At 46.3% G+C, this 22,871-nt stretch overlaps 1 long non-coding RNA gene across 1 annotated transcript; it reads right to left on the minus strand.

Moving 5' to 3' along the window:
• Window positions 1-3,917: 3,917 nt before the first annotated feature.
• LOC308632607 lies at window positions 3,918-7,438 on the minus strand. The gene is made up of 4 exons (XR_014018604.1): window positions 7,158-7,438; window positions 5,756-5,958; window positions 4,827-4,929; window positions 3,918-4,616 (listed from the first exon to the last, which is right to left on the minus strand). It is a non-coding gene; the product is annotated as an uncharacterized lncRNA (long non-coding RNA).
• Window positions 7,439-22,871: the final 15,433 nt, after the last annotated feature.

A 22,871-nucleotide genomic window follows, 5' to 3' on the forward strand; every position in this document is an offset into this window, starting at 1 on the left:
TTTCAAGGATGATGTTGAATAGAAGTGGTAAAAAAAAGACATCCTTCTCTTGTTCCAGTTTTTAGCGGGAATGCTTTCAATTTTCCTCTATAGCCTTGGGTTTAGCAAAAGTAGGTTTTACAATGTTGAGGTATGTTCCTACTATCCCTAGTATTTTGAACATGAAAGTGTGCTGTATTTATCAAATGCGTTCTCTGCATCTATTGAGATGATCATATGATTTTTGTTTTTAATTCTGTTAATATGATGAATTACATTTATTGATTTCCATATGTTGAACCAACCCTGCATCCCTGGGATGAACCCCACTTGATCGTGGTGCACTATCTTTTTAATGTTTTTGTATATGATTTGCCAGATTTTTTGCATCTATGTTCATCAGGGATATTGGTCTGAAGTTTTATTTCCTTGATGTGTCTTTGTCTGGTTTTGGTATCGGGTGATATTAGCCTTATAGAATGAGTTTGGAAAGTTTCCCTCTTTTCTATTTCTCGGAACACTCTGAGGAGTATTGGTGTTAATTCTTCTGTGAAAGTCTTGTAGAACTCAGCTGAGAATTCACCTGCTCCTGGGATTTTCTTAGTTGGTAGGCTTTTGATGGCACTTTCTATTTCATTTTTACTTAAAACTGATCTATTTAAATCATGTATGACTTCCTCATTCAGTTTGGGTGGGTTTTATACCTCTAGAAATGTGTCAATGTCTTTGATATTTTCTATTTTATTAGAGTATAAATTTTCAGAATAGGTTCTAATTATTTTCTGTATTTCAGACGTGTCCATTGTGATATTTCCTTCTTTATCTTGTATTTTAGTAATTTGAGTTTTCTCTCTTTTTCTCTTCATTAACATGGCCAGGGGTTTATCTATTTTATTATTTTATTTATTTTTTTTAAAAAAACAACTTTTTTGTTTTGTCAATGTTTTTCAATTTTGTATTCAATTTCATTAGTTTCAGCTCTGATTTTAATTATTTCCTGTCTTCTACTGCTTTTGGTTTTGATTTCTTCTTCTTTTTCTAGGGCTTTGAGATGTAGTGTTAGGTCATTTATTTGTTGACTTTTTATTCTTTTAATGAATGCATTCAATGCAATGAACTTTCCTCTAGTACTGTCTTCATAGTGTCCCACAGATTTTAATGTGTTGTATCAGTTTTCTCATTTATCTCTAAGAATTTTTTAAATTTCATCCTTGATTTCTTCTACTATCCATTCAAGGTTCAATTGTGTATTATTCAGTCTCCATTTATTACAGTAGCTTCTATTTTTTATTTCATCATTGATTTCTAATTTCATTCCATGGTTGTCTGACAGAACACAGGGTATTATCTCTGTTTGTTTGTTTGTTTGTAATTACTAAGGGTTGCTTTGTGGCATAAAATATGGTCTATTTTGGAGAAGGAGCCATGTGCTGCTGAGAAGAAAATATATTTGCTTGTAGATGGATGAAATATTCTATACACATCTGTTAAATCTAAATTCTTGATTGTATTATTTAGTTCTATAATTTCCTTATTTAGTTTTTTTTTTTTTTTTGGAAGATCGGTCCAGTAGTGAGAGAGATGTGTTAAAGCCACTCAGAATTATTATATTGTAGTCTATTTGACTCTTGAAATTGAGAAGGGTTTGTTTGATGTACATAGATGAGCCATTGTTTGGGGATAAATATTTATAATTGTTATGTCCTGCTTATATATACTTCCCTTAAGATATAAAATGTCCTTCTTTGTCTCTTCTGATTAACTTTGAAGTTTACTGTATCTGAAATGAGCATGGAAACCCCTGCTTGTTTACACAATCCAAATGAGTGATAATTTTTTCCCCATCCTTTCACCTTTAGCCTGAGGATGTCTTTGCCCATGAGGTGAGTCTCTTAAAGACAGCATATTGTTGGGTCTTGCTTTTTAATCCAATCTGCCAGTCTATGTCTTTTGATCGATGAATTTAGGCCATTAACTTTCAATGTTATTATTGAGATATGATTTATATTCCTTGTCATTTTGATTTATTTCTGGTTTTTTGATTTGTCATAGTTTCTCATTTGGTCAAATATCCCTTTAGTGTAGATCCTCCCTTTGCTGGTTTTCATTTTTTTTTCCCACTTCATCCTCATGAATTATTTTGTTGAAAATGCTCTGTAGTATTGTGATAGTAGGAGCAAATGTGACTCCATTTTGTTTTATGACTTCATCCTGTAAAACAACCATGCCAAGTAGAAGAGTCATGACTGGAGCAAGATGTTCTTTTCCTTTTGCTATAGAAACCTTTAAGAACACGGAACTACCTAATGGGGCATTGTTTCTGTAACTAGGGTAACGGGGCTCTGTTTCTGTAACTGGGGTGACTGGGCTAACTGTGATTGGTTAGGCTTCCCTCCACTTAACTGCACTGTCCCGCTTCTGTAACCTGGCTTGCTTGCATTGGCTAGACCCCCTGAACATCCCTTTTGCGGTTTTCAGGCTTATAAGGAGTGCCCTTGCAATTGTTCGGGGCTGATCAGGGGAACAGCTTTATGTTCTGGTCAGCCGCCACCAGTGTGCTTCAATAAAGGCTTGATTCGATTATACGTGAGTGGTCTGGAAGTCAGTTTATGAAACCCTGGGACAAAGCTTTAACTATAACAGTACAGGCTTTTTTAGTTGTGAATTCTTTTTTGTTTATCATGGAATGTTTTAATTTCATCTTCAAATCTGAAACTTAATTTTGCTGGATATAAAATTCTTGGTTGGCCTCTGTCTCCTTTCAGAGCTTGAAACATATTATTCTAGGACTTCCTAGCTTTGAGGGTCTGGGCTGAGAAATCAGTTGAGATCCGAATATGTAATTACATATAATCCTATATGTAATTTGATTTTTTTCTCTTACAGCCTTTAGGATTTTATCTTTATTCTCTGTGTTAGTTATTATAATGTGTCTTGGTGTGGGCCAGCTGTAATTTTGTACTTTTGGGGTCCTGTAAGCCTCTTGTATTGATTTTCCATTTCTATTCTTTAGGCTTGGGAAATTTTCTGCTATTATGTCATTGAAAAGATTGTTCATTCCTTTGGTTTGTGTCTCTGCTTCTTCATCTACTCCAACCAATAACTTGTAAATTTGGTCTTTTCTTGTTCATGGTTTCTTATCATCTTCTTCACATGTTCAACTTTACTTTCAAGGTTATATATTTTGTCTTCATTGTCTGAGGTTCTGGTCTAATCTACTGGTAATGCTTTCTATTAAATTTATAATTTGGTTTATGGATTCCTTCATTTTGAGAATTTCTGCTTTTTTTCACAATCTCTAACTCTTTTTTTAAAAAAAAATTAGTTGTAGATGGATACAATATCTTTATTTTTATTTATTTATTTTTTTTACGTGGTGCTGAGGATTGAACTCAGGGCCTCATGCATGTGAGGCAAGCACTCTACCACTGAGCTACAACCCAAGCCCAATCCCTAACTCTTTATTGAAGTGATCTTTCACTTCCTGTATTTTTTCTTTGATTTCACTCCTTATCTATCCTTTACTTCTTTAATCAGTTTAACTATAAACAATCTGAACTTCTTCTTGGACATTTTTTCTGCTGTGTTATCAGTGGCTTCTGTTGTTGAAGCATCTTGGTTTGTTTGGGGCACTTTATTCCCTTGTTTTTTCATGTTGTTAGTGTGTTTTCCCATCTAAAATTATGGTTTTAAAGCAGGACAAATCCTACTCTGTAGACCTATGGTGTTCCTGAAGGTTTCCAGCGCTTTGCCTTTACTGATGAGACTAATATCAACAGCATACAGTGTATAGCCTTAAACCTAATAGCTCCCACTAAGGTGTCTACCCCTTTTTCGCACTGAACCAAAATGATGAGTTCAATAACTACCTATAGTATAAGCAGAATATTTATTAAAACGATTTATATTTTCAAATTGTGGATGAGAGAACAGAGTAGTATAGTTATGCAATATTTGCGAGGGAGGAAGAGAGAAGGGAGAAATAAAAATTCACAGGAAGAGTGGAAGAGGAGCCCAAAGAGATTGGCTATTGGTTGGATGTCTCTGACATCTCAGGATCACCAAACTCAGATCAGCCCTCGAAAACCCAGTCTCTGTACCACTGATTTGGGCTTCAGATGCCTCAGAATCAGCCACACTACAGTCTCAAGATCTCAGTGCTGCTCCTACTGGCAGAGGGACCACCAGGGATACCCTCATGCAAAGGAGCAACCCCGAGATGCAGCAGCAAGACAAGGGTCACCAGCACTCTCAGCAGAAGACCCCAGGCTCCTCCAAACCCACAGGCACCCCCACACCGGACCTGCAGGTCCCAGCTGGAGTCCCCAGACAGAGGTGCCTGTGGTGGTAAATGTGCTGGCACCCAGGCCCCAGGCCCTGGCTGGTGTCCCAAAATGAGTGCAGCCATGTGCCACCAAAAATGGAGTGTCCCCTGAAGCAGTCCTCTAGGCTGTGGTAGCAGCGAGGGGCGGTGGTTGTTGGCAGAGGGTCACAGTAGCAGAGGCTGCAGCGGCAGACACAACTGCAGCTGTGGGGGCAGCGTCACCAGGCGATCTCCAGGAGTCAGCAGCAGTGTTGGCCCCAGTTGCATCCAGGGCAGCGGTTTCTTCTGTGACAGGAGCACCCAGAAAGAAGACCTCCAGGCGACCTCAGGCGGGCAGCCACAGAACCAGAGGCAGCAATGGTGGTAGTGGTGCAGATGGCAGGTGATTGACAGGAGACCTCCGGTTCAGCAACTGCCACCCCGGAGGTAGCAACAGGAATTTGCCTCTGAGGTAACCGAGGCTGTGCCCAGAGAAGAGACCTCCTGCACGCTAGTGGCTTCTGAGGCAGCCCAGAAAGAAGACCTCCAGGCGACCTCAGGCGGGCAGCAGAGGAATCAGAGGCACCAGTGGTGGTGGCGGCCCCCCTCCTCCTCTCCTCCTCGGGTCATTTTCCTCACTTAAGAACCTTATGCGTGAGAAACCAAGGGGAGAGGCTAAGCTTGAATGAGATTTGGACCCAGTTCTTCTTCCACACGTTCCCCACAGATTAGTTATTCTCATGATTAAGAGGCCACGGTGAGCTGGGCAAGCCCACCAAGCCTCCAGCACAGCCCGCAGGAGCCAGGGCTCCATAGTTCTAACTGGCAAAAATCACAGAGCACCAGTTGGCATTAGGGTTGGTCAGGGTAGTAGTTTAAGAGTGCCCCCTCACATTTATGTCACCCAGACCCTCAGAATATAATCATATTTGAAAACAGTGTCTTTGCTGCTGCAATCAGTTAAATATCTTGAGCTGAAACTATCCTGGATTTAGGGAGGGCATGAAGCCCAGTTACTGGTATCCATAGAAGAGGAGAGCCCAGGAGAAGAAGGCCAGGTGAAGGCAGAGGCAGATGGGAGTTTAGGTGCCTTAAGTCAAGGAATGCACCCAGCAGAAGCTGGAAAGACACCCCTAGCACCTTCAGAGGAAGCATGGGCCTGTTGACACCTTGATTGTGGGCATCTAGCTTCTATAACTGGGAGGGAATTGAGTTTTTATTTTTAGCCAGTCACTTGGTGCTAATGTATTATGACAGCCCTAGGAAGCCAATGCATTCCTGCTTTTCACCTGCACATTCTGACTTTGCTATAAAGCTTGGCCCACAATCCCTTGAACAGCAAATGCCAATGCAAAGAATGAGCTCGTGACATTTGGGAGGAGCTGAAGATGAGGGGAATGACCTTCATCACACCACACAAACACTACATGGGAGTTAAATCACAATTCCCAGAGCTATCCACCCTGCTCTGACCTGGCCCAATCTTTCCAGAGTCAGCTTAGTTTGCCCTCTTCCATCTCTCCGGTCCCAATTCGGCACATTCTCAAGTTCAAGGCTGTGTGTCACCTCCCCCAGGAAGCACACCTGAATCCATTCTGGTCAGAAGGATGCTTGTGATTGGAAGTTGGAAAACACCCAACTCACGCTGACTTGAACAATGAGGAGGGGTTACCTGACTGGAAAACCAAGAGGAAGACGGTGAGGTCAGGAAGGGGTTCGGGGCTGGTTACTTCTGTCTCTTCAGTCGCTTTCTGCAGTCAGCCTCAGTGGAAGGCTGACTCCCACAGGGAGCAAAACGGCTGTCAGCGGCTCCTGGGGCTTTTCCCTTCACTTCCACACAGAGACCCAAAGTCTTCCTGTCAGCATCCACCCCCACCCCCACCCCCACCCCACCCCCACACACCCACACCCCCACCCCACCCCCACACACCCCCACCCCCACACCTACACACCCAAACCCCCACCCCCACCCCACACACCCCCACCCCCACACCCCCCACACCCCCACCCCCACACACCCACACCCACCCCTCACACCCCCACACACCCACCCCACACCCCCACCCCCACCCCACACCCACACACCCACCCCACACCCACACCCCACACCCCCCACACCCCCACCTCCACACACCCCCACCCCCACACACACCCACACCCACACACCCAAACCCCCATCCCCACCCCACACACCCCCACACCCACCCACACACCTACACACCCACACCCCCCACACCCCACCCCCCCACACCCCCATACTCCCACCTCCACACACCCCCACCCCCACACACACCCACACCCACACACCCACACCTACACACCCAAACCCCCACCCCCACCCCACACACCCCCACACCCACCCACACACCTACACACCCACACCCCCCACACCCCCACCCCCCCACACCCCCCATACTCCCACCTCCACACAGCCCCACCCCCACACACACCCACACCCACACACCCACACCTACACACCCAAACCCCCACCCCCACCCCACACACCCCCACACCCACCCACACACCTACACACCCACACCCCCCACACCCCCACACCCCCCATACTCCCACCTCCACACACCCCCACCCCCACACACACCCACACCCACACACCCACACCTACACACCCAAACCCCCACCCCCACCCCACACACCCCCACCCTCACATCCCCACACCTACACACCCCCCACCCCCACACCCACACACCCACACCACACACCAACATCCCCACACACCCCCCCTCCACACCCACCCCCACCCCCACCCCCCATCTTGATCTTCACTCTGATTGGTCTAGCTTGGAGGGCGTGGCCATTCTTGAACTAATCACTGTGTCGGGGAGATGGAGTGCACTGATTAACCCAGTTAGGTCACCTGTCCAATCCTGGAAGGTTGGAGGGAGAATCTGCTTTCCTGGGACCTCATCTGCAAATGCAATCTTGGGATTGTTGCAAAGGGCGGAAGGAGAAGCTGCCAGAGACAGAATCAAATGTCTGTTCCATCCACTCCCTCCTCTGTGTTCCAGTTCCACTGACACGCTGATTATCCTTGTCATGTATTAGTATCTGTACCTTCCTCAGAAAATTGCTGGTTCCCTGGGACCAGAGACAGTCTTGCACATATTCAGATCCCAAGTGGGCCTTTCACATGGCTGGTGCTTAGTCAAGTTTTGCTGAAGTGAACTACATTTTAAAAAGGAAATAAGACAAAGTTGTTTTCATAGTTTCAAATTCCCAAAGGATCCTATTACTCCTCCCCCTCCTCCATTGATTAATCCCTTCTCCAGTAAGTAAGGCTAATCACAGGCGGCACAAAGGCTCTCACGTGCTGTAACCTGATACATTCAGAACATTTTAGTCATTTTAAAGCTAAGCCCAATGTCCCCTGCATTTTTTCTGTGTGAATGTGTTCATGATTATAAATAGAATGGAAAACCACTAAGACTGTGAACTCAGTTGGCAGGGGCCCTGGATTCCGACCCCCAAATAGAACCTGCTGACAATTTGCCACAAGCAGTTTTTTTTTTTTTTTTAATTCCACCCAGTTCATCATTTCATACATCCTGTGCATGCATCCTGAATACTTCTTTGACAGTACATTTTTCCACTTTTTTTTTTTTTTGGCCCAATGTGTGGCTTTTTCTTTAAAAAGAGATGAGAATCTCAGGCACAAATAAATACATACCCTGGTGCTTGGCTATCAGACAATTTTCTATAGGCAAATCTGTCTCATGTCTGTGGGATTGGTTTAAATTTGGAAGCCTCCGGAAAGCCCTAGTCTCGTGCTCTCTTTTTCCCATAGCTTAAGCCAATGGCAGGAGCCCCGAAGAGACATGTCAGGGAGTGGGACAGACACCACTTTCCATTAAATAGTGCCAGCAGAAAGGAGAGTTCAGCGAGGGGATTCTCAAGACAGATGGTGCTCTGGGAGGCATTCATTCTTGACCTGTCTGGGGACCACCACAGGACAGAGCCAGGCAGTTCCAGAACTTTCCCAGTGTTCTCACACAGTTGTTCCACCTACTTTTCTCCTTTTCTCTCCTTTAAACCCCAACTGGCTTCCAAAGCTAGGCTCAATGTTGGGTCTGACATGTCTGATGATACTTGATACAGGCATTTCCCATAGTTGGCCCATGTCAAAAATGTCACTGCAGATTCAACCGCAGACTTTCCCATAGGTATCAGGAATGAATGAGGTGTTAGGTTCTCAGGCTCGGTCACAGAAGCTCCTGTGGCCCAGATGTGCTAGTGAGGTCCAGGGAGAGGCTTTGGGGTCAGCTTTTGAAAGGGAACAGACCTGACTGGCCTTGTCATGTACCTCTTCAGCTTGCCCTTCCCTCTTCTGCTTCAGACGCCTGGGTGGATGGATGCCTGGAGTGAATCTGGAGAGCAAAGCCCCAAGTGTTGAGTAGCTGTGACAGTGTAGGACTGCCAGCCTCTACTCTTCCTTGCCACTAGAAAAAGGAAGGAGGGGAAAAGAAAAGGAGAATGCTCTTTGGACAGTCCACCACAGGTGGCTTTCTGCTCGTGCTGCAGAACATAGTCCTAAATTGATTCATGGCAGTTTTCTCTCTAGTTCCAGAGGTTTTGACTGGGGACCCTGGGTGTCGTGATCACACAGAGGCCACTGATTGGCTTTGTCACTCCTGCTCTCCCTCCCTGGTCAGGGCTGGTGGTGGGATGGGCAGGGAAGAAGGGACTATGGAAATGCACCATGGATTAAGAGGGTGGTGGGATGAAGCAGGGGTGGCTCTCCAGGGACATGCCTCTGTTTTGAATTGGGCAAAGAAAATGAGCACGGTCCCCACCTGGACTGCTGCCCTTTCCTGGCTCTGTGGCTACCCCAGCTTCCTTGGTCGCACCATTAGCAAGCCCTTTCCTGCCAGGAGCTTGGAGCAACCTGAGTCCACACCAGTTGCACTGGACTAGCCCCACCCACCTGCCACTCAGGAGGAAGGGAGCCTGGTACTCCCTGGGTTCAGCCAGGGACACAGCCTGGTTTCCAGCAGGCCTCAGCGAGTAGCAGACCCAACCCAAAGGCTGCAAGGGCAGAGCTGGTCTGATCTGCAGGAACTGCAAGACAGCCTACAGCTCATGGTGGCATTTGTCAAAATGTAGTGATAGCAGCCCTGAGAATTGTGTGTTGTGTCTGATCACAGAGTTTCATCTTTCAGCAGCATTGGACTTTCCATCAAAGAACCATGGCTTTACCAAGAAGCAAAGCCCCAGTCACTGCCACAGGGCTGAAGAGAAAAGACAGGGATCAGAGGAAATTTATGGACAGTAACAGTCTCATTACTATTGTCATGTTTAATAATTCCAATAATAGAGTCACTATTGTGCATGTTTCTTAAAGTTTTTTCACCAATATTGGCTCATTTAATTATTGCAATATGACTCTGAAGTAGGAAGGTCTTGGGGAGTGTAATCCTACTTAAGAGATGAAGAAACAGAGGCTCAGAAAGGACTGCTGATTCATAGGATCACACCGAAAACCAGACATGATTCTCAAACTAAAGCACCATTAGTAAAGGCTGTGTCACGCAGTGTTCCCAGGCAACAATGGCACCTATGAAGCCAGGATCCCTGGGAGTTGATGAAGGGACCAGTTGTAGATGTGCAGACGGTTAAAGGAATCCAAGAAGGGATGGGAAGCATCTGCCAGCAAGAACAGGAAAGCCCCTGCCACCAGAGGCCTGAGGGAGCCAAGAGGGGGCGAGGACTGGAACCCCAGTCGGGGCTCTGCCTGGCAGAGAGGGCCACCAGGCAGGAACTGGAGAGCTGCGCCATTGCCAAACCCAGGCATGAATCGCCCTTCCCTCCCCTTCTCCCTCCATTTCCTGTCGGTACCTCCCATTGGCCAAACCCAACTGGAAGCCAGAGGGCAAATCCGCTCATTGCCTCCAAGCCTGAGGTCAGCTTCCCACAGCTGGAGCTGGTGGAGGAGCTGGAAGAATCCAGCCAAGCCCTGCTGTGTTCTCCGGTGGCAGAGACTGTTCTGGGGGCTTCCGTGCTCGTTTCCTGTGGGTTTGCGTCATCCTGTGTAGTGGATAGGAAATCTCAGATGGCCAACTCAGGCCCCTAAGAAAAGAAGCTTTAGTTTTTTGTTTTTTGGTTTTGTTTTGTTTTTTGCTTTCTACATGTAGCCTCCAGTTCAACGGGTGGCAGAAACTGTCTCAGTCCATACCTAGTTTGTCAGCCAGTTCAGGATCCCAGGGGCTTCCTGTGCATCCACGTGGCTTCCACAGTGCTGAGTCAGCAGTTCCTTCCCTCTGAACCTCCTCCCTGGCATCTCTCAGGGCCCCTTGTTCCTGCTAGTTTATTATCATTGGATCAAATTCATGAGGGCCTGACCCCTTGTAAGATCTATCTTCTCTCAGTCCTCCAGGGAACTTGGGAAACATGGCTATGGTGACAACGGTCGTGATGGTAGTGGTGATATAAAGGTGATGATGGTGGTGATAGAGGTGATGCTGCTGATGGTGGTGGTGGTGATGGCGGTGGTGGTAGTGATGGTGAGAGTGGTGAGGGTGTGGATGGCAGTGGTGAAAGTGGTAGTGGCTAAGGGGATGAAGGTGGTAGGGTGGTGGTGGTGAAGGGGATGATGATGGTGATGGTGCTGGTGGTAGAGAAGGTAGTAGTGCTGATAGAAAATTGGTTCTGGAGGTGCTGGTGGTGATGGTGAAGGTGGTAGTTATGGTGAAAGTGCTGGTGGGGATGGCAAATGTGGGGTAGTAGTGAAGCTAGTAACGGGAATAGAAAGGTGGTTATGGTGCAGGTGGCGATGATGATGGTGATGATGGTGCACTAGCATGCTTCACTCACTTCTGTGGCCACCCAGTGGGAGGGAAGAGATGCAGGTGGGTGAAAGAGGAGGAAGATTCCGAACTTGATTTTCAAATGGGTTGGCTCTGTACACAGAGGCAAGCTGGAAGTGGAGGGGCAGCTGCCTTACAGTAACACTCAGGGCTGGACTGCTGAAGACAGCATTGAGGAAAATCCTCCCAGTGGTGGACATTCAAGTGCATCTGGTCATGAATTTTGTTTGAAAAAAAATTTGCCAAAGATGAGAAAAATAATCATAGCAGTGGCAAATGGCCTGGCAGGCCTGGCAGGCCAGGAGACAGAATCATCAGAGGCAGGGAGGGCTGGGGGACAGGCATGTTTGTAGAGTATATGGAAATGAATAAAGATCTTTGCATATATGTCCATTACCAGGAAGCATTGCTCATGAGAAGGGCACAAAACAACCAAATAAGCAAAATTGCTCAGCCCTTGGGTGCCATGAGCCTGTGAGCTGGCCCAGTGGGCACACGAGCAGGACGTGTCTGTGGGCCACACAGTGGCAGAGGATGGAGACGGGTGGACAACATGGTTCCCACTGACCACGCCCAGCTCGCCATGGAGGACTGTGGCTGTCACAGAGGTGCACTGCTCAGATGTTCCTTCAAGAAAGAACCTGCTGGTCAGCTGCAAGGAATTCATCAGCAGATGGCTTCCAGCTGAAGACCTGCATGATCCCCTGAAGTGCGTCCCCGCAGCCTGCGAGTGACGGGGCCACTCAGGCATTTCTGCCCAAGCAGGACCCCCTCCAAGGGCCGTCTTAGCTCTGGAACTGCCTTTTGGGTTGACCACAACTTCATAAGATCTACCTGACCATGTCGGGCATCCCATACCCACTTCTGCTCCCTCCCTTCTGCCTTGGCAGGTCTCAGATCAGCTTTTTGGTCTGAAGGCTTCCCCTGACCAATCCTAATTCATCCTCTTTATCTTTGACAAACATGTGACTCCCCAGTGGACCTCTGGCATCTCTGTCTCCATTTCAGAAGACTTGAAATAATACACTGGACCCACCTGACCTGGGAGTCCTTGACAGTGACATTGATGGTACAGCAGGGACTTCCAGGGCCTCTGCCCAGATATCTTCCTGAAGCCTAGCTTGCACTCGGGTGCTCAGACCCATAGGCCTGGGGAGAAGCCAAAATGGCTGTTTGCACGGGAACAGTACATCTTGGACATGGGCCTGGAGAACACTCCTCATAGGTCCAAAGACAAGGCCTCTTTTGCAGGAGAAGGAGATAGCAGCAAGCCAGGGTTAGGAGCCAGCCTTTCCCACATGACACATCCTAGTGGGGAATTCTGAGAATTCTAAATTTGAATCTGGCCTTTCAAATTGTTAGGGTAGGAGGCTGTAACATTATATAACAGTTTTTTCTCTTGATTGATAACTTTCAAGTGTTTATTTTAAAAGTAAGGGGCATTCATTTATGAACTTGTTCTGGGCTATGCCACTGGTAGGTGACTCTAGAGATTCATCTTATCTGGGTTAGTGGGATATGGTGACATGTTTCAAAATCATTTCTGCTAAGTTACTGCTAACCATCCCAGAGGGGGAATGGCTTCTAGGAATCTTTCTAAGGCCTTCTTTGCCCACTCACCAGGCATCATGACAGAAAGTGCAGGACGAAATGTCACACTGTGAAATGAATGTGTTCTGGCTGCAACAGTGGAGATGCAGAGACAAAGCAAGTAAAAATGAGTTCATGGAAAATTCTTCCAATCAGATGGAATTGCAATTGCAAGCAGAGAATTTGTTTCTCATTGACACACGGTCAAAACTATCAGAGCTAGGGGTACAGCTTACTGGTTTGGTCCCCAGCACTGAAAAACAGGAAAAAAAACCCACAAAACTACTGATAATGAAAAACATATTTTGATCAACCATACTAAGAAAGAGATTGAATTAACTTTATAATCTCTATAGAAAATTTTTCCACAGGAATGAAATTGATCAAATTATGTTGTGCACGTGTACAAATATATAACAAAAATTCCACTATTATGTATAATTATAATGCATTAATAAAAAATTTTAAATTCCTAGAATAATAAAAAATGCTTTCACAACATCATCGTCATATAAAGAAGCTATCAAAGTAAACGTCCAAAAATACGTAGGAAAAAACTATTATAGAAGCATATAATATAGCTAGTTAACAAAATGTAATATGTTGTTTTTCTATGTTTGTAACATTTGTCCTTTTTCTGTTTAGTTACAATTTGATGCAATACCTCCTAATTAAATATTCCCTTGTATATTGAACATTGTATTTGTAAACTTATACTCTTCTTTTTTAAAAAGGGCCCTCTAAAATGATCAAGCTTCAAGCCCCACAAAACCCGGATTCATTCCTGAATGAATATTAATGAATATCCTGTCTTCACATCTGCAGGTGGAGGGGATGCTCCTGTTTCGTAGAAAAGAAAAACAAAGACCCAGTCGTGTGGCTGCTCCCTCGTTCTGACTCTGGCTGCTTTTTCGTAGATTCTGGCCTCGTCAAGCTCCCTGCTCTTAGTCTGTGTGCAGATCCTCCTATGGCTTCTACCGCCACCCCCAGCCCCAAGAGGAAGACTTGGGAGAAGAGGCCTCTGGCAGTAGGCCTCTGCCAAGAGGGGTCTGTAAGGTCCAGCTCCACAGCAGCCCACATCGGGGAGATGGGGTGGCCCTGCAGCAACTAGGTGCCCAAACAGCCAGCTTTTGCAGGATAAAACAGGGAAGACCTCGTGCCTGGGCTTCCTGAAGAGTCCAGCCCTGCACAGAAAGGGTTATGCTGTGCTAAGCCACAGCCCCACCCAGGTCAGCATGGCCACAGAGAGCACCTGATTGTCAATCTTTGGCCATGAACACAGGGACACTCCCTTTGCTAGTCAGGGCCATTAACAATCACAAAAGCATTGCCTCTTGGAGCAGAAAGAACCTAAATATCACTGAATGCAGATTCTTGTCTACTACTTTGATAAAACAAAGAATCAGTGAGGACAAGATAGTTACTTTTTCAAAACTGCCCTAGGGTGTAACTCAGGAATAGAGTGCTTGCCTAGCATGTGTGAGGCCCTGGTCTGTAATGTCCAGCAGGGGGTGGGGTGGGGAGAGATAGTGACTTTTCCCAAAACTAAATGGATACAATTTAAATATTTCCATCTTGGCTGAGATTGTGGGGTATTTTTTTGTTTTGTATTAAACTTTTTTTGTTGATAAAATATTTTTTCTTTTGCAAAATGTTGGTGATAATGCTAATATTTGTATTAAATAAACACAATAAAGAATTTATTGGGTGTTACCATGTTCTGGCATCATGCTAAATGCTTTGCACAGTGTCTAATTTAATCACCACAAGAACTGTGAGAAAGAAAAAATAGACACTCCTATGAACCCAGTTTGACTTCTGAAGACGGTGACTCAGGGAGTTGGAGGAGGGAGGTCCTGTCCCACCGCAGCCCTTGGAGCCAGGACCTGAGCCTGGCACACTCTTAACCATTGCAGCGTCTGTGATTAAATGTGCTTTTTTTTTTTTTTAGAATATTTTATTTTTTAGCTTTTGGCGGACACAATATCTTTGTTGGTATGTGGTGCTGAGGATCGAACCCGGGCCCCACGCATGCCAAGCGAGTGTGCTACTGCTTGAGCCACATCTCCAGCCCTTAAATGTGCTTTTAGAATTCCCTTTCCTTATCTCTCAAAATAAATGTCTGGCAACACTTGTATTTCCTCCATGAACTTGACTGGCCTACAAGGGTGGAGGCCTGAAAACCACTGATGCAGCCCATACATGTCACTGGATGGTTGCCCAGGAGACACGCTTGAGTCTCCAATGTCATCCCGCAAGTTGGAAGCAAAGTTAGACAAAGGGAAAACTTTCAGCACCTGTGAGATGCAGGCATGTGGGGATTTCCTTTGGTTTGGACAATGGCTGACTCAAGGAAAGGCAGCCTCTAGGAGTAAATTAAAAAAACAAAACAAAACAGTTCTTCTGACCTTTTTCCCCCCGGGGACATCCTGGTTTTGACAATGCACTTCTGTGCAGCCCCAGGAATGCCTCCACCTTCCTCCAGGAGTGGGAATTTCCAGGCCCAAGGCCTACTGGGTGCTGCCTCTGGGCCACACAGGAATCTGGAGGCTCATGCTCACCTCTCTTGGGCTCCCCCACCTCCCACTCAAGGAACTTCTCTCGGAGTGGCTGTCTCCATGGTGAAGGTGAGAGAAAGGGAGAGGATATATGGTTTCCATGACGACTGCAAAGGAGAGAATGTTCCCTTGGAGACTGTGGGAAGGTAGAGGTAGCTGGGCTCAGAGAATCAGCTCCCTCTGCACAGGTCACACCCTGAGCTTCTGGATCAGGACCTCACATGGCAATAATGACAAGGGCTTACACATGGTTGACACTCTCCTGGCCAATAAAACAGTGCTGTATTTGGGTTCTGGTTCTGGGCAGATTCAGTTTGGGGCACATTATTTGACCATTTGGGCTCTGAGCTCACCTGCAAAATGGGCCTAATCATAGGTTCAGCCTATTTTGATGGTAAGGAAAGTAAATGAGAAGGGCTGCGCTTGTGTTGGTCAATGTGAACGGTTGTTATTATATGGTAGTTGTAACTATTAGACAGTAACAGCCATTGTTATCTCAATGCAAAGAGGGAGGCAGGTGGGATTTCATAAGAGCATTTTAGAGGTAAGGAAGCTGAAGGTCAGGGACAGAAGTGAGTCTTCCTGAGTCCTCCATTGTCAAGAGCTGGTGCTCAGGCTAGATCAAGTCCACACAAGCATCTAGATGGCTCTCAGAACAACTATTAAACACAAGAAGGGTCAAGTGAATCAGTTTAGTGAAGTCTTCCATCCCATAAATTGCTGGGAATCATTTGGGACTGAAGTCTGAACTGCTGGATGACAGACAGATGTTTCGCTGTGTCAGTGATGGCTTGAACGTCATGCAGCCTCTCATGGCTTCCTTAATCATGCGATTTATAAATGATTACGGTGTCACTTGTGTCACCTATTCATTGTTTAGAAGGTGAGACATCATTCTGGAAAAACTACCTGATTTAAGACTAAACTGATACTTGGAATCAAATTCTAAATTCCACTACAGACTAGCAGTGTGATTCTGGATGAGTTAATTAACCTCCTTGAACAATGATGTTCCGATCTATAAAATACTATCCCTCAACAGACTTGTGAGCCTTAGAGATAATGCACCAAACACCTTGTAGGAGAAGCCATTCAACAGCTGGCTACCTGCCTTATCATTGTTCTAGTTAGTCCCCCCAGAGCTGGATGGCAAAGGCAGGACTGTGCCTCACAGGTTCTGGACCAAGGTGAACCCAGGGAAGTTTTGCTGATGCCAGCATAAGCTCTTGGTTGCCTCCTGCTCAGTGCAGGGAAGCGCTGGGGCGTGATGATTCTGGTTGACAGCAGAGCCGGGGCTCTCCAGGTCAGATAGCAAGGTGAGCTGCAGGCTGAAATCTCCAAGGCTGGCTGGGAGCACGCATCCTGGGGCTGTTGATCAAATTCACAGGGTTGTGTTCCTGGCAGCAGGTTTGGACTATGTGATCCCCACCACCCGGGCTTAATAGCATCAGAAGTTAATATCCCTTCAAGACCATCAATAAATGAGTATCTCCCAGGAATTTGGGATTGGATCCAAGAACAAGTTCAGTTAGTGTCTTGAAGTGGTTAAAATGGAAAGGAGAATTGGCCACTTGCCACCATAAGGTACTTAATCTGGGGAAAGCCACTCACCAAAACACATGCAGAATCCAGGGACAGAGATCCCAGATCAAGTGCCTGATCCCTTCAGAGTCTAAGTGATGCACTCCCTTCATCAGAGAGGCGGAGGAGGAAGGCAGGCAAGCGCAGTGCTACCTGAATTCGGTTAACCAAGGTAGATGCTGCTGCTCAGACTTCGGTTTGCTGAGCAAAAAGGATTGTCAGGACCTTTTCTCATCTCCTCAGCACAAGGACCTCTCCTAAGGCAGGCTGACTTCAGTTTTCTGCATTTACTTACTGTCTTTCTCTGATGCCCGATAAGCTCACTCCCCTCAGGGCTCAGGAGCAACCTGGAAAGCCAAAGAGGAAGTGCAGCTACAACCTGCCACCCTAGGTCCAAATTAGGAACCAAATTAGCTCCTGTGAAGCAGGGAGCAGTGTCCCTCCACGCTGGAAGCCCTCTGGTGACAGTCACCTAATCTATGAGAAAGTCTAGAAAACCATTCGGCCGTCCCTACTAGCCACCCGGTTGTGATTCAGAAGCCACGGAGGGAATGGCGGAAACCCAGAGGCCCGAGGAGGCCAAGGGTGCAAGGCCACCCTGCCAGTCTCTGAAGGACTGTCTGGAGGAAGGAGGGGCAGGTGAGATTTCATGCGGGTGGTTCACAGCAGGATGTTTGTCAAGGAGTGTGGTGGAGCCTTCCCTGGGAGGAAGGGAGCAGCACTGGGTGGAGGGAGCCACAGAAGGTGCACAGAGGCTGGGAGGGCTTTCCCAGTGGTATATTTGTGTGTTCCCACTTGGGGCAGGCTGCCCTGAACCCCCATGGCCTTGGACGAGCCAGCTCTCTGCAACTGAAGCAAGCCCTGCAGAGGCTGACAGTTTACCAGCAGCTAGATAAGCAAGTCCATTAACCAAGACACAGGTAGGTGGCCCAACAAGGAGTCCACCAGGGATCATCCCCTGGCAGAAGGAAAAGCAGAAACCAGTCAGAGGAAGCTCCAGGAAGCCAGATGCTAGTGCAGCAGTCAACAGTGACCCTCAGCTGCTCATGCTGTTGTTAAAATAATTGACTGGGACCCGGACATGGGGCGCATGGCTATCATCCCAGAGAATTTTGAGGCTGAAGCAAGAGGATAGCAAGTTTGAGGTTAGCCTCCGCATTTTATTTAAGATCCTGTCTCAAAATCAAAACTAACAAGGGCTGGGGGTGTAGCTCGGAGATAAAGCACCCCTGGGCTTAATCCCTGTACTAACTAAATAAAATAAACCAAGAGATGGTTAAGCTGAGTTGGCTCCTATCCCTTGGTTTCCTGTGGAAGCAAACTGACTCCCAACTCAATGCAAACAGTGAAACGAAACTTAAGCTTCACCCATCAGAAAACTCCAACTGGCCTCCAAGTAGAGACATTCCACTTTAACCAACCAAACTTTCTTATTTTTATTTTTTGTCTTGCTTCTGTGAACACCTTATAAAAGTCTCTCCCTCACCACCTCGGCATAGCCCTGACCCACCTACATCCTGGTACAGCCTGATTTGTGGATTGCTGAAGGTTCACATAAACTCTTTTTAACATTTTAATGTGCCCAAGTTTATTTTTTAACACTTGGAACCCACGCTTAAGGAGCACCTATGGATTCCAGCCCTTGGCCCAACATGTGATGAAGGCTGTTTCTGTCCTCAGAGTAGAAGGCCTGGCAGTTCAAACACAGAAGCAGTTTTCTGCTCACCATTATGTGAGTTTCACAGAGTGAAACTGCACTGAGAAATTTAAATTTCAACAAAACTGTCACCAAAATTGCCTAGGTAACACTAAAAAAATAAAAAAGAATCCTTGTCTAGTAATCAAAAAACCTGGACTCCAGGCTCCCCAGGCTCTGTGATCTTGATAATGTCTCCAAGCCTCTCTGAGTCAAATTTGAAAGTGAAATTCATAATACCTACCTAACAGGGTGGATGAGAAATTAAAAAGTAAACACATACGGCTGGCACAGTCCATGACAAAGGACGAGAAGCAGAGAATGTCAGCCGCCATCTGGCTTTCTTCCTCTGATAACCACTCAGTCACTGTGGATATTGTAAAAGGTATTGTTCCAACCAGAAGGGCTATAAACTGTTTTTTTATGGCCTAATGAAGGCCAGATGCCCAGCAGAGAACCAGAGAACCAGTGTGCAATCCTGAAACCTTCAGGACACCTTGGTGGCTCAGTGTCTGACATTCCCACTGCCCTTGGTCTAGGGAAAACCTAACTACGTGACTTTGGGCTTTGGTTCAAATCTTGCCAAGGTCTGTCTGAGTGACCTTGCCAGCCAGCATGCTTGTGAATCCACCAAACGCATGCATAGATAGACACACAGACACACATGCACACACGGGAAAACCCAGTCTTACAACAGTCAGCTCAGTGGATAACTATCTGCAACACAGACTCAGATTAAAAAAAAAAAAAGCCTCATCTTGGGGATGAGCTGCAGTCAGGCATGGCTCAGATAATTAAGAGAATTGAAGTCATCTTTGCCACCCAAGTTTGCTGAAAGTGGGAGGCAAGCAGAATATATTTTTATTCCTGGTAACCTAAAAATGCTGTTATAAACAGAACAGTTGAAAGATTCCAAACAACAGCCTTATTTTACAGCTGAGAAAATGAAACCCCAGAGAGGGTCAGTGACTTGTCAAAGACACACAGGCCATCTGTGGCTGGTTGAAGACACAACTCAGGCCCTCCCTCGGAGTCTCCGTCCATGGCATTGTTTTGTGCTTTCTGTCAATCATGGGCTAGAGGAACAGGGTGCGATGGGCAGTGCTCCCAGCAGAGCCACCCAGTCTACAGGCACCTGTCCTAACTCACCATCCTACGCTATTTCTGGCTTTGCAAGCAGTGAAGAGAGACGGGGATGGAGGAGCACACGCAGAGTGGAGGTGACATTGCTTGCTAAGGCTACTACAACAGAGAACCACAACTTGGATGACTTAGTGACAGGAATGAACTTCCTTGCACTCCCGGAGGCTGGAATCTGAAGGCTTCCTTGGTGTTATCAAGTTGCTTTGCCAAGGGCGGAGGGCAGGGTCTGTTCAGACCCCTCTCCTTGGCTTGCAGAGGGGGTCTTCGTCTTCCTGGGATGTACTCCTGGTGTGTGTCTGCGTCCAAACTTCACCCTTTTATTAGGACACCAAGCACACTGGCCAAGGAGCCCCTCTACTTGAGGATGACCTCATCTTCACTAATTACATTCCCAGAAACCCTGCTTCCAAATAAGGTGACATTCTGAGCACTGGAGGTTAGGACTGCAGTGCACGAATTTAGGAGCCGGTGGGGACACAATTCAACCTGTAACAGAGGCCCCCTCCTTTGTAGAATTCATCCTGAGAGACAAATAGACCCACAGGCTGGTGAGCACAGGCATGGACCCATGTGTGCTTAGCCACTCCTCGCCTGACCCTGTGGGAGAAAAGGACAGAATAGCCAGTTAACAGCCCTGATGGCCCAGCACGCTGTTCCATCCGAGGTAGATTCAGTTGACTCTAGTTAGGAAGTGTGACATGGAATTGTGCGTGAGAATATTTGTTGCAGTGTTGTTCATAATACAGAAAAAAAAAAGAAAGAAAGAATGAAAAGAAAATCTGACTACAGCAGAATCAGCACATAGGAGGTCGTGAGGAACTGAATCGTGGTCCCTAAAGCTCACGTTTGAAATCCTTCCCCCAGTACCTCAGCAATGACTATATTTAGAGATGGGGCCTTTAAAGAGATAATCAAGTTAAAATGAGGTCATGAGGGGGGGACTAACCCAATAAGGGTAGTGTCCTTATAAACAGACGAGATTTGGACCCACACAAGCTCAGTGGGAAGGTTCTGTGTAGACACAGGGAGAAGACAGCCCTGGGCAAGGTGAGGAGGGAGAAGCCAGTCCTGCCGACACTGATCTTACCTGCGAGCCTCCAGATCCATTTGAAACCAAGCTTCTGTGGCCTAAGCCCCGCAGCCTGCTGAACTGTGTTCTTGTGGCCCTAACAATCCAAAGCAATGGTCTAAGTGTGAAAACATGCATAGAGAAGTTCAACATCAAATTCAAGACAGTGGTTACCTCTATCAGGAAGGAGATGGGGTGTGAGAAGAAAGGGGTCCTTAGAAGGTTCAGAGTAAGCTTGTAATATTTTATTTGGGGAAGGGTGGGCATGCTGGGAATGGAACCCAGTACCTCCTGTTGGCTAGGCATGCTCTACCACTGACTTATGCTCTCAGACCCCTGTAATATTTACTTTTTAAGCAAAGCAGTGGGCATACTCTTTTCTCTGTTTTTTATTGCAAACACACAAGAATAGTCATGAGTGTAACCACTGCCTGAGTGATCCCTCCTTCCAAGGCAGCCCAGCCTAGAGAGGCTCTGACTATCATTCACTGTGTGACCTTGGACTAGTCACTTCTCTCCTTTGGCCTCAGTTTTTCTAACTGTAAAATAAAAAGAAAAAAGTAATTCAGTGTTTCCCAAAGTGTGTTCCACAGAACACTGATTCCTTGAGATTTTTTATATATATTCCACACCAAAAAAAAAAAAAAATGTTACCTGGTCAATGAATTTTAGAAGTATTGAATCGCCAAAGCAATCATCACATTTCCCAACCGTGGAAATGTCCAAGACTTTTAATGAATAGCCAACAGGGGCTTTGATATGGGTAAGACCAAGTCTTCCCTTCAAGGAACTGTGTCAGCTTCTATTCACTCATATAAGAACCCTTGTCCCCAGTGGTTTGGAAGGAACATGAGTAATTTTCTGCATGGGCTACTTTGTGTAAGTGAAAATATTTGAAAAGTTAAAATGACAAGACTAAACCCAATAGAGACTGATTTTGGGCTTCTCACCTTTAGACAATAAGAGGCACCTCTCACATCAGCACACTGGGGACCAAGCCTCCGATGCATGAATTTTAGGGGGACAAACACATCCAGACCATAGAAAATACATTTTATCCAAGTGCATTTCTCAGAATAGCACTTCTATATAAGATCTGCAGAAAAAGGCCCCGGAGGTAAATACCTGTGGGGGACATTGCAGCCCTGTCCCTATGTTGGAAATGTACGCCCATGTTACAATACCAAAGGCTCCAAGAAGCCCTGGAAGAAGAGAAAAATAACAGTTGAACCTAGCACTTTTGAAACATATGTGCAAGTGTGTATACCTGTGTGTATATGCATGTGCCCTGGTGTGTGTGTGTGTGTGTGTGTGTGTGTGTGTGTGTGTGTGTGTGTGTGTGTTCTCAAAATGTCAGCCATCCTCAGGCCACTAATGGAGATCCTGGATCCTACAGTAAAGCTCCTCGGAGATGACACTGAGGTCCTGAGATACAGGTGAAGCAATGTTCTCCTTAGATTCTTCCTGTACTTGTCCCAAGAGTGCAGGGACATCAAAGGTAGAAATGCCAGTCCCGAGTTAGGCTGTTCCCTGAGGCCTCTGCCTTTTTAGAAATACCTTTCTAGAATCACATGTTTGAACAGTGAGCATCTGTGGGGTTTTTGTAACACTGTGGAGGAAGCCACAGGCCACTCCAAAACCCAGGGTCTCTTTTACAGGGACACTCAGAGGAAGTTTTGGCAGGAGCTTCATTCCAGGAAAATGCCTAGATCCTGCGAATCAATTTGTATGCGTTCTTTTGTCAGAAGAAGAAAACTATGTAACCCAATATGTTCCTCCCTTGGTTCTAGTGTGGAGACCCACACTTGGGATCCCTTTTAGTGACAGAGCCAGAAGACCCCTTACCCTACATGTGACTCCTGCATTCACACAGTGATCAAGGCCCTCCATATGAGCTGGGCCTTCTCAGGTGACCCTACTTCCTTGAAATCGGTCCCACCCAGTTTATTTCCACGGGTCTTACTTGGCATAGCCGATCTTTGGAAGCTTCTAGAAATCCTGCGAGGAGTGCTTCCACTCACAGTGACTTGGACTGGTCCTGCCATACCTCAGAGCTGCACTGGCAGGAGGTCTTCTGGAGAGTCTCAGCTAAGGTGAGTACTTCTGCATAACTAAGGACAGAGCTCAGGGACTT

Source organism: Spermophilus citellus (assembly GCF_964194105.1).
Source record: "Spermophilus citellus genome assembly, chromosome: 13".
NCBI classification, from domain to species: Eukaryota; Metazoa; Chordata; class Mammalia; order Rodentia; family Sciuridae; genus Spermophilus; species Spermophilus citellus.